This window comes from Octodon degus, unplaced genomic scaffold, assembly GCF_000260255.1.
Source record: "Octodon degus isolate 3935 unplaced genomic scaffold, OctDeg1.0 scaffold00009, whole genome shotgun sequence".
NCBI classification, from domain to species: Eukaryota; Metazoa; Chordata; class Mammalia; order Rodentia; family Octodontidae; genus Octodon; species Octodon degus.
Window position 1 is genome coordinate 19,774,119 of NW_004524585.1, and position 5,141 is coordinate 19,779,259.

The window sequence follows — 5,141 nt, forward strand, 5'->3', positions numbered from 1 at the left end:
ACTTCTAAACCATAACAAGCACCTGACTCATATCGGAATTTATCAGGTACCTCATTTATTTCTAGCAATTACCTTCAGTGCATTGTTCTAGAAGTGATGTTCAAAATCAACTGGAAACAGTATAGTTTGGATTTAATTCCCTCCTACCCTCATGTGTGATTTTTATTTTTAATTTGGGATATTAGTTTAGTCATCCTACAGTGAAGATACTGAGTTGGGATAGAAAGAAAATGATGCTGAGGAAGAAAATAGGTGTTTGGAGCAGAAGCCGGCAAGGATCCCAAAAGCCTGATGCAGGTTTCTCAGCAGTGAGAGAAAGAGGGAGGTCACTCGCATTGACAGATGCAGATGGCGAGCAGGGCAGACTGCTTAGGCTGGAAGCGCTCTTTGGGGGAGTACTGGTACCTCCCCCATGCCGAGTAATGACTCAAAGAAATAAAGGCTTATCCAGCATGCTCTGGACTCCCCTAAGCGGCAGCTGGAGTCCTCCCGCGCTGGACTCCCAGCAGGTGAATGCTGGCTGCATATTTCCATGGCTATTGACTTGCTTCTGAGCAGAATTATGCTTCTCGGGATAATTCATCTTGACAATACGCTTAATTCTGAAGAATAATAAAGACCTTTCTAATCAACTAGAAATTTAAATATTCTTTCACCATCAAACATGGTGCTGTTTGGAGAGTATCATCTCTAATAAAACTAATAAATACTTTTGAAATATTCTCCACTGCTTCTAAAAATACTGACTTACAGCTACTGGGTTTAAATTGCACTAAGTGTGAGGGCAGGCAGTATAGCTCAGCGTACTAAATACTTGCCTAGGTAAGCTCAGAGGCCAGGGTTCGATCCCTGGCACCACGTGCCACGCCGGCCCCGGCTCCTAGCACCCTGAACCAACGATGGAGTCCAGGGGTGGTGGCGCACACCTGTAATCCCAGCACTACGGAAGCAGAAATCAGGAGGATCACTGCAAGTCCGAGCTGCGTAGTGTATTTCCTGTACCAAATACACAAATGGAAAAAAAAATAAAAAATAAAATAAAACAACTTTAAATTGCACTAAGTGTGCTTTCATGGATTTGGGATACTCTTGAATCAAATTTCAATTGTATTCTCTTTTGCAATACTTCTATTTAATTTTTCCAAATTAAAAACTATCAATAATTTATTTAGAGAGCCCTAATTTAACTGTTTAAGGCTTTTATATATGATGAACTCTGTCACTGTTTTGACACATGAAATCCCATTAAATACTTGTATACAACGAAGCACTGGAGTAGTAGACACTGCTTAGATTTTTATACCACTGTGGGGTAGGATGTCTGGTGCTTCTATAAATGAGTGTCTCGGAGTCAGTTTTGTTAACTGCTAAATACAAAATAATCATACAATCTTTGGAAGGCGTTTCAAAAATCTTGAGGTTAAGTTGGTAAAGAGTTTAGTGCAACACTGAGCATATTGTACCTACTCCAAAAAGTGGACATTTGAGAACCATCTGAGCTAAAATATGTGCAAGTTAATTGACCTGAAAAATGAAACTCCTCAACATTTTAACTTGGTAATCATTTCTACCCTATTTTCTAAACTGTCAAATGAGAAAAAATAGTACAGTTCTTTATTTTGTGTATTTCATTTACACTAAGGATTTTATGTTAATATATATTGTATATTATATATATATTTTTTTCAGGTATATGTAATAGCATATATATATTTATGCATTAAACAAATATCTGTTATTGCCTAAGTTTAGTATATGTAACAGACATCCAATTTAATATTACATTGTCTTATTACTCTCCTTATCATAATAATCCTCAGATTTCCTTTTCATCAACACCAGCATCATCATCATCATCAATTTCCATGAGGAATAATTTTGCACCTGTGCCAAAATATTTTCCAAGTAGGAAATAGGTGCTATTTGTGTGTTGAAGGCACTAAGTTGAGACAAAACATAGCTATGAGGAGGATTTATAAAGAAGGAGAAATATTTTGTGCTGGTGGGCCTTAATATATCTTCCTATATCAGCCTCCTGAATAGTGAGGCCTATATGTTACTAGGTCAAATTGAAATTATTATACTCTAAAAAACAGAGTCTTTAAAATTTTAACAGCAAAAAATTGGTGAATCTATATGACAAGTATCCAAATTCTTTTCTTTCTTTCTTTCTTTCTTTCTTTCTTTCTTTCTTTCTTTCTTTCTTTCTTTCTTTTTCTTTTCTTTTTTTTTTCTTTTTTTTTTTTTTTGTATTTCAGGAGTCTACAGGGTGTTTAGGGTCTCACTACTAGATCAGACTCACTGTGATCCACCTATTTATAGCTTCCCAAGTGCTGGGATTCGGGCGTGCCACCACACCTACTCTCAATTGCCATCTCAGTGTGTCCTGGGGATGGGACCAGCAGGGCAGGCCAGGGGATCGAATCCCCAGCCCCTATACCTGCTTGCAGGCCCTTTAATCCACTGAGCTATTTGGCCAGCCCTAATTACTTTTATTTTAAACAAAACTTTTGTTCACCCTTCCTGTAAAATCTATAGTGAAATTTATAAAAAAAAAAAAACCTTAATGCTATATACCACAGTACAATGAATTCAAACTCAGCCTATGATAATTTATTAACTATATTTTCTAATGTATTTGGTTGTTACAGGGTTTTACTACGCAGCTCGGACTTGTGGTGATCCTCCTGCTTTCAGCTTTCCTAATGCTGAGATTACAGGCATGAGCCACTATGCTGGGACTAAGTGGCTCATTCAGCCCACGCTGGGGGCAGGGCTGACACAGCATGAGGTGCCAGGGGTCGAACCGCAGTCCTTGCGCTTGCCTAAGCTTGCTGAAGCAGGTGCTTTAGTCCACTAAGATAATGCACTGGCCCCATATTAACTGTATTTTTAAATTATAGTAAAGTACTATTGGAAGACTAAACAATATAACGTACATGAGCAAAAACAATTCATTGACACATTCAGTTTACCTATTCTCACTCAATCCATTAAGTTAGCTTGAGAAAGCGGGTCTGGTAATGTGCGTATAATACGTAACACTACAATTTTGTTGGGGAACAACTAACAGGACTTAAAGCTGATATTATGTGAGATAACATAATTTGGTTTTGACCTTAAGTCTCCAGTTATTAATATTGAGGTAATTATCTTGGAACAAAATTTTATCTTACTTAGAAATTGAAAACTTGGAGCTACTTTCATCCTGAAGCATCTCTAGATTTATAAGGAAAATAAGAAAAAGTCCGGAAAGGCAAGAGGAGTCTTGAATGGGTTGGCAAAACGCCCACTTCTCTGAGAAAGTTTCATAGAGCAAATACATGAGGTTCATATGACATGGGTCAAAACTATAATTAATCACTAAGATTACAAGTATTAAAAATATTCCTGATGCTTACAAATGTAGTGTTTTAACACAATCTGGATTAGTCAGTGTACCCTTATTAATGAAATTGTGGATGGATTTTTGTAACCTTTTCTTTACATCTTCATGACATTCCTCAGAATAGGTTTCAAAGCATTTGATGAGACAGGAGAAAACAAAAAATAATGTCAAACAGTCAGATAGGAAGATTGTCAGTCACTTGAGAAACTAGAGAAGATGACAAACAAAATACAAAGTTGATGCTTTACTCAAGAATTGTGATTTGTTATACTGACTCTGTTTGTTGAGCTTATTCTTGCTAGCACTGTGCAATTGTGAACTTTATAAGCTTCACCTAATGTGGTATATTTAATGTTACAGAAGAAAATAATTGTTGTAATGTTTGCTTATTCCTTTATAACATCTTAAATATGTGAGGCACTGTTCACTTTTTACAGAATGCATCATAATTAGGAAATGTTCACTCCTGTGTTTGCACATGTGTGTTCATGGCCCTAGTTCTGAGGGATAAAGTTTGGGCAATCTGAGTCATATGGAGTTCTAGCCATCAAGGTTGAATAATGTTTTTCTTAATAATAATAATAATAGTATATATACATATTTATTTTTGTGTGGACCTCAGTATTTGAAAAGGTGTTTGATATACTTACCAGCTCCTGCACACAAGGACATTTCCTGGCAATTCAACATCGCAGGGTGTATAGTTCAGTGGACACCTATGTTTCTGATTGTATCTCCATCTAAAACCTTTCAAAATGTGATTTTACACAGCTGTAAGATAGTGCGCTGACTTAAACATTATTTATCCAGTGGGTTTTTTAAAAATTATATAGGATAATAAACAATCTGATTTTATTTTTATAATTTTCTGAGATTTACTTTTATTTTAAATTATAGAGGACAGTCTAAATGAAACTTGACTTGATGGCCTTTTTAGGTTTATGTTTTTATAAGCCAACATTTCTAATTATGTACGAGTTTTTCCACAACTCTCAGACTTGTGTACAACATTTTGTTTCTAAGTAAATAGTCGTCATTCAAAGTGTAACATGCTTTTTCTGTGAGGTTAGTCTTAAAATTTGTCTATTCACATATTCATTCGTTTAACAAAGAATTTCAGAGCATCTGCTATAGGTGAGAAATGTTCCAGATAGTGGGGTCTATAAGAGATAAAATATCATAGAAGTCATTGCCTCAACCATAAGAGTTTCTGCATAGCCGTACAGCAATATGCAGGAGTATCATTTTCACAGGATACACATAACAAAGGGCCCAAAACATACTCTTAAAGAAGTTTAAAGAATTGTTTAAATAAAATAATGCTTGAATATTTTAGTACCTATGTATTTTTCTAACCCTGTCTCAGTGTCTGAAATGTCATCCTAGTTTCTTTTTATTTTTGTACTTTTTTTTGCTTTTTATTTTTTGTGGAACCAACAATTGAACTCAGGTCCTTGCACTTGCCAGGGAAGTGCTTATTCTACTGAGCCATCTCTCTGGCCCTCTTTTTATTTTTGAAGAGGATTTCTATATAATATAGTTTTCATATGAGGACAAATACTTCTTGTTAAAGGAGAGAAATCAAGAACTAAGCAGACCAGGTATGATGGTGCACACCTGTAATCCCAGCGCTTGGGAGGCTGAAATCAAGAGGATCTCTACAAGTCCAACCTGCATAGTGAGGCCATGTAGACCCTGTACTAAATTCATTTAAAAAAAAGAACTAAGCTTTGTTCACCATACCAAACACTAA

General features: G+C 35.9%; 1 pseudogene; it reads left to right on the plus strand.

The window, feature by feature from the left end:
• Nucleotides 1–422: 422 nt before the first annotated feature.
• The window catches only part of LOC101575627, a 5,461-nt pseudogene continuing 742 nt past the window's right edge, over nucleotides 423–5,141 (plus strand).